We start from the raw sequence: 8295 nt of genomic DNA on the forward strand, positions 1-8295 counted from the left end.
TGCTAAATATGTCTTATATTCAGAAATTCCAGATCACCCGGTCAATGATTGTAAAAGTATACAAGATATCCACGAAAAAGGTTAGTTTCGTCACCAAAAATTGGTTTGACAGTATGCAGCACCATGGCACCGTTATGCTTATTTTCTACAGATATTTTAAAAAGGATCACAAATAAATCCAAACCATTACTTTGTAAAAATTTTTTTTATTAGATATAGAGTTATTCTAAATAAATACTTAACGTATAACTAACTATTCACCAATACTTAAATTATTATTTAAGTATTTAAGAAAACTAATCAAAATGAATAATATTTATAGTGTTGCCAAGAGATATAGAAATAACTGAGTTTAAGGTGCTACATGAAAGATAAAGGGACTAAAATATTAACTTCCTAAAATAATAAATTTAAGGAAAATGTAAGCATTTGATGTTATTAAATATTTATTGGTAAAGTACCCAACAGAAAGGAAATTTTTCAGAGGTTTCAAACATTTATGCTTTTTTCTATATCTTTGATGTATTAAAATATTTTAATGTAGGTTGGGTAGGAAAAAAGAAACAAAATGTTGAAAAAAGTTTGTAACATAAAATGTCCAGATGAAACGTATCCTAAGTTAGTTTATATGTTCAACAACGTGCATTTTTAATTTTTTTTAAAAATTTAATTTTAATAGATTTTTATGCACTTCTTAATTAAATTCCTCATAATTACTACCATTATTGGTACGTATATTATATCTATAATATCAGTATCTGATTACAGAATCAACAGGACTCTCTTTTCTTCTGTTGAGAGAGCAATTTCTCTCAACAGGATCAGAAACAACGTTAAAGCAAACTATATTTAATAGTGACGAAACTTCTCTCAACAGGATCAGAAACAACATTAATGCAAACTATATTTCATAGTGGTGAAACACTACATATTAAACTACATTCATTTTTTTACTTGCACGTCGAGAAGATGTGAAGTGAGTGAGCCTAACCATGTGATTTAAATCAGATTTAATTGGATGGATGTAAGTGACGTCATGCGAATCTGTTTGATTTCAGAATCGACAAATGCAACGATTTGCTTACGATTACTTACTTCACGTACGTTACTTCCAAGTAACCAATTTTAAAAAAGTTAGATTTTGTTGCCAGTATAACATCAGAAATTAGATTTAGAAAGTTAGAATTAGAAGAATTTTTCAACGTAGTATTTGTTTAAATTTCTTGAGTTGCTAGATGTATTTCTATCAGACGGGTTGAAGTGAGACAAATGAAAAATCGAAGCAAAGCAAAGCTTTCGATGCATTTAAGAATGAAATTTTTTTTTTAGAACCACATGATAAATAAGCTTATTCCACTGCCTCATTTAATAGATTTAAAAGCAAGTCTTATCATTTATTAAAAACGATATTTTAATTAATTGCTTAATAAACTCATTGCGTTGACTTAAAAAGAAATTGAAAAACAATTACAATAAAATTCATTGGAAAAAATATTAAAACCCTTCTTATGAATATTTATTTCCCAAATATATATCGGAAAACAAATCCATGAAATATGAATAATGATTTAATTTTTTTTAAATCACCAAAACACGCAAGAACTTTTATATTTATTAAAAAAATGACAAGAAGTTTTTTCATTCATCTTAATTTTTCAAACGTTTTTCTCCACTGAAAAGCTATTCAGATTTAATAGAAATTCACTAAACTGTATACTTTTCAGACATTATGCCATTCCTCAGAATTTATTTGCTCTTAAAATTATTTTTTGTTCAAAAATAACCTTGCATTCCTTTCTCATTTGTTACGAGTTATTGAATACGCTTAAAGAGAATAATACTCGTATGAAACAGCTGCTTTGCTTTTCTCAGTTTAAAAATAAATATCTTACAAAAAGAGGAAATTAATTTCTGCATGCAATAGAGTATCGTAAATGGCATTTCAAATGTTTATTCGAATGTTTTAAAATGAGTTTAAATAGAAGCTCTTCGGAAATTTGAAATAATAATTTGGAAAAGAAATAAATATTTTTTAGAAACCGAAAGAACTTATTTCTGAAAACCGATTTGAAATATCCATTTTATTCGCTGATTTTTACGAACAATATTACGCTTTTCTAAATTATGAAATTCGGAATTCAAAGCATGTTTTTAGAATTGTAAATATTTGTATTTAATTCGGATTTTATAAATACTTTCTGAATATGTAAGCTTTCTGTGCAAATAAAATACATTCAAAGTAATATAAATCTTATAAATAGCACAAACATTGATACAGACTTGAAGTCTTTGCTCCTCTCAATGTATTAAGTTTGGGTCTAGGAATCAAAATACCTTATTTCTATTCTTTCTAACGCCACTTGCCAATACCAACAAGCATGCGTGGTGAAACCTAACGAATTTAAGGCAGAGACTGCGTTTCTAGTTTTTCAGTGGCGCCACCTATGGCCAAGAATATGCTTTTAGCCACACACACACGTCATAGCCCGTTTATAGGGCGGACCATGCATGCATCCATTCATTCATTCACAGATCGTAATTTTGACTTGAACCAGAGCGATCGAAACGAACAATCTCTAAATCAGTACCCATAAGGATATGATATTTTACTGGAACATAGGTGACTTTGTGACCCGACAGATATAACGTGCACCAGTCACCACTTACTACACGAGGAGATTTCAGTCGTTGTGAATCGAACGCATGGGTTCAACACCCTACCAACCGGGTTATCCCGGCACCTACCTTATTTCTAAAAACCTATTTAAAATATCCATTTAATTTGCAAAATATTTTGAGAATTTCTAAATCAGAAATTTAAATCATGTTTTTAGAATTGTAAATATTTATAATTTATGCAGATTTTTGCAGACCCTTATCTAAACGAAATTAAAGACATTAAAAAAATCTAAACATTGCAAATAGCACAAACATTATACCAACTTGAAGCATAGGTTTGAACTCAAAAATATATGTATCCAAAAATAAGTTCCCATTGATAGTAAGAGCTCTCATTTAGCAAATGTATAGTTAATATAAAAACTTAAAGTTTTGGTGGAAATTCGAGAGTAATTACTTTAATCTGAACAATAGCATTTTTATTTCAATTTTTAATTTTAATCTATATCGCAGTTTACGTCTTTTATAACATAAATGTCAATTAAAGAGAAAGTTCTGAATTTAAAAAAACTTTTAATTGCCAAAATTTATTTTTGATTGCTGAATTAAGGCTATTTGGAAAAAAATTAAGGCATAAATCGCAGCTTTTAATAATTTATAACTTACTAATTACTTCAAGCTAAACAAAATATGTTTTATATATGATTCCTAACTAGTTTTTCCGTTATAAGTTTTTAGAGTTGATATGATATTAACTTTATAAAGCAAAGTAAGATGCTTGTTCATTTACGTTTATTGTTTCCATGAAAATCAAAAATTAAAGTTTTGAGAGAACATATAACTGATTAATTAGCAGGTGGGAACAAAATTATTCAAAAAATTTCCGATAGATGGTGGTACTGATTCTGTAAACAGACAGTCTCCTAGCTTTCAGATAAATTCTAATTTTGTTGGATAAGATTTATCACCTCTACATACATGCATACATCTTTTTATTATGCTTAACTTTTTAAAATTGCAATCTTTTATCAATTTTTACCAGACTCTAGCACTAAAAAATTTGAGAAAAAAACAATTTATTTAAAACTAATTAAAATACAAAATAAATAATCATTTTCAGACGATGAAACAATTATGCTATGATCCCAATTATTTTAAATTTTTTATTATATGAATAGTGAAAGGTTGCTTTTAAAGGTGGTTTGCTTTTTTAAAAAAATTAATAAATTTCTCTTAATAATAATAAGTATGTTCCTCTAAAGCTTAATCCACTAATAAATAACTTTCTCTAAAAATAAATATATTCTCATACAAATAATAAAATATTCTCATAAAGAAAAAAAATAAATACAATTAATTTTTTTTCTTTAGCAGTATTACAATACCGCATATTTTAATGCTACATGCTTGTAATGCTTACTTTTTGAGTTTCATTTATTCAAAATTAATAGTAAAGTTTATCTATGTGAAAAAACGAAAACATTGCCTCAAAAGGGGGGACAGGTTTATCAAATAACATCTTTTTTACTAAAAAATCATAACTGACTGTAACCAATGCTGTTTTGGATGTTTAACTTTACGTTACATTTTGTTATGCTGTGTAAAAATTATAAGATTCATATATTTGAAGTTACGATGATGTTTAGTAAAACGTAAAGAGCGTGTGATGTTATAAAAAATTCAGCGTTTAGTAAAAATTAGTTCGAAAACTATTAATAGATAAACTTCTAGTGAAAACTACAACTATGGAATGAAATTTGATTTGTGGAGCTAAACAAGAGTTCAATTCTAATTTGCGCAAAAAATATTTCAATTTTAAGAGTATTTTTAACGAACTTTTTCTAATTCTTTTGTTTTAGATCATTATTAATTATCCAATGTTGTAAGAGTATCCAATGTTGTCCAATGTCTACTGTTTATTCATCTCTTACGATCTCAGGATCTCTTTAATTTATATTCTTGCTCTTCAGCTGATGTCAAAAGTACTTATTAGTAGAATTGGAGTGTGTCTACCACTACAAAAATACATTTCCAATCAACTAGTATGTAAGACATGTTAACTCGGTTCTATGTTGGGGAACCTTTTCATACATGAAGGTCGACATTGTCGATAACTCCACTCCCCACATTGATGATCCGGACGTGATGTGAACACGCCTACATTGATAGAAACGCCCACTACGATTCAAACAAGCCTACTAATACTATGGATGTTCCACATTGAACAGTTGACTTGCTGCTTGTGACTGCGACATTATCCACCTCCACGCGCTGTTGCTACTCAGTCTCGATCACACACAACGTGTACACTCGACTGTTAAGGCAACACAAGGTTGACCACAACCGAGAACTTAAAACAGCACGTATGATCTGCACTCAAAAGAACGGTGATCTTAATACAGCTCTCCCGGCTTTTCACAAGACAGCAATGAATCAAGTAGAGGTATCCATTCATCGAATTCTATCGCAGCTATAATTCTGGTGGCGGAGTATTGTAGAGTGTCTACCACTACAAAAATATAATTTGAATCCACTAGTATGTAAGACATGTTAACTCATTTCTATGTTGGGGTACCTTTTCATAGATCGATTACTCACTCCCCACAGAATACTTATTTTCAGTAGCTACTTAGCATTCATAATTACAATGCTATATGGTAATATTACCCTGCTTGAAAGCCTGGTAAAATAAGCAGACTTCTATTGAGATAGAGAGAGAGAAAATGAGATTAGAGGATGCCAAAGATAATAATAATGCGTTAATAAATAGCATATTAACAAACTGTTCTTATTTCCTACGCTCAATTACAAAGTTATAAACATTACTTTTTATTTTTGAAAAAGTTCAACGTTAAAGAAAAGAAAACAATAAGGAATGAAAAACAATCAAGGTGCTTCGTGAGTAGAGCATCCTAGTTGAGTTAAAATTAAAAATATAGAGCATTCTAAAATCGATCACTTAACATTCATAATTTATGCTTTTTAGTGAATAATAATTATGATAATCATTAAATTCGAAATATAGTTTAGTTAAAATTTAAACATTCAGAGCATTTTCAAATCGAAAATTTAAAATACATAATTTGTGCTAAATTCATTTTTGATGAATAATAATTACGATAATAATTATGATAATCATTAAATGCAAAAATAAGCATAGAAAGAATTAACTAAATATTTTTAAAAAAAAATTATTTAAAAATCATCTGCGTTAGTAATATAACATAACATTAATATAACATAATTTACATAAAAATGTCATTCTAAAATATCACTACGGTGTAATCCCTTCTAAATGGAAATTTGTAAGTTTAACGTTGACATTTTGAAGTGAGATTGAATTGGAAGTTTTCCAGAAACGTAGCCAGACTTAGAATCATTGTACAAAAATGATTGCAATATGAGAAAATGATTAGTTTTAGGAAATAGTTGAAACCCTTAATCCGTCTGGAAGGAAATTCGACCAAGTTAGTTGTAGTCGTTCCATCCCAAAATGTTTGGTTTAAATTCCTCTAAAAGGTTTCATTAGAAATTTTCATGCATAGTTTTGAAAAGAGGGCTGAAACAATGAAAGAGAAATTTTCCAAAAAGCATTTAATTAATTATTTAATGTATTAAAAAAATAAAACCAAATTCTTTTCAAATTTAATTTCAGAAAATTAAATAGGCACATTGTTCTCAAAACAATAAGATACCTTAACAAATACGAAAATTTAAGTTGCAAACAAAATACCGTTTGTTTTTGATTATTTGAGGTACCAATATTGTAGTTTAATATTGAACTAATTTTTAGCGTGTATTATTTGCAAGTTTCTTTTATGTAGTTGGAAGAACAAACGGTAAATGCATCGTACAAATTTTTGCCGGTGGCATTGAAACGTGTTTCCTGGATTTTCTTTTAGTACACCTGTTGTGCTGGTGGTATTGAAATCCGTTTCTCAGATTTTTTTTTGAGGGAAGAGTTTGCAGTATTTTTTTTAAAACTTTAGTCTCTAACCTGTACTTGTGTGAATTTTGAACACAATTTACGGGTAGTTAGCATTTTTACGCATTGAACAAACTGATGCACTTTTAATGCTTTTTATTAATTTTCCAACTGTTCTCCTTAAAAACAATTTTCCTACTATTCCAAACCATTTTTAATAATTCAACCTTTAAATTGCTAATAAAAAAATATAAAATGCATTAAAGGAATATTGAAATCATTCGAATTGTCTTCAAACAAAGTATATACAATCTTTCGCAGTAACAATCCATACAAAACAAATGTTAATGACAATAACAAAACAATAGAGTCTATATACTATCAACACAACACTATCTTTTTAATATTTAATTTTTTATGCGTAATAACTGAACCAAACGTTTGCTTAAAAGCAGTAAAAAAGTTAACCAAAATTGATCATGAGAGCGAGCCTGTGTCGGTTTTGGGCTCGAGTTGAGCCCGTTTTATCTCTAAAACGTAAGAGAAAAGAGCGAATTTCCCTGTTAACTATAATTTTCTTAAAAAAATTATATAAAATCATCACTGCAATTAAATATGCTAGAATTTACAATTTATTATCATTGGTAGTAACTGATTATGCTGCAATTTGCACCTAATATTTAAAATTAAACAATTGAAAAACTGACCCAAAAATACAAAATACTATCAAGTAAACTAGGAACGCTCATATTGATAGCCAATTCACTGTGAGGCATTATTGAAAATCGAAATGAAAACGGACTTAACCGCCATCGAATGTTTTTCTAAAAATTGAATCTTTACAAATTGAAATCACGCCTGCGTGATCATGGACTAATGGTGACGGAATTACTCGTCTCATATACATGATGTGTCGTGAAGGGAGGATCGCGTTAACACGAGCGGCTACAAAAAAAAAAAAAAAAAAAAAAAAAAAAAAAAAAAAAAAAAAAAAAAAAAACTTTCAATTGAACATTGTTTTAATTTCTATGACACAATATTCTTAAAGGAATAATAATGAATACCAAGCAAACACGGAGAAAAATGAGGGAAGCAAGGATGGGGCGGGACTCCCTAATAAAAGCCTAAGATTTCATTTTGGTTAGTTAGTTTGTTGTAACTTTATAGGAGGTTGCGGTATTTATTGGCATTGATTTTATTTATTTATCTATTTACTTATTTATTGAGCCGGTTTCATTTTGGAATTTATGTTTTAAAAAGTATAGATTTAAACGTATAACCTGCTATCTTTATATTATAACTAGCTGTACCCTACGTGCGTTGCAACGCTTTCAATTTGAATTTGAATTTTGTATTTAAGTGTGTAAATGACATTTGCGATTATGATTTGAAATGCAAATTTTATTTAATGGTGAAAAAAACCAGTGATAGTCTCAGCAGTGAATTCTCTAGGATATCATTAGTGCATTTTCAAACAGACATGTATGGTGATGCACACGGAGCATGAAACATATTTTGGACAATGATCTGAAATTAGACTGGATCTATGGTGACATCAAGAATTTCTGCTGATATCTGATCAGTTTTAGAAGGTGGTTTTTTTTCAATAAGCCAAATTAGAATGTGTGCCTGAGGCAATCCTCGTTTTTGCCATTCAATAGAGTACACCCAACACCGTGTCTCTCTAAAAACATGACGCTTCACAATGAAATCAAGTAAAGATATTGTTATTAAAAAAGACACACGTGCTG

This window comes from Parasteatoda tepidariorum, chromosome 3 (assembly GCF_043381705.1).
Source record: "Parasteatoda tepidariorum isolate YZ-2023 chromosome 3, CAS_Ptep_4.0, whole genome shotgun sequence".
NCBI classification, from domain to species: Eukaryota; Metazoa; Arthropoda; class Arachnida; order Araneae; family Theridiidae; genus Parasteatoda; species Parasteatoda tepidariorum.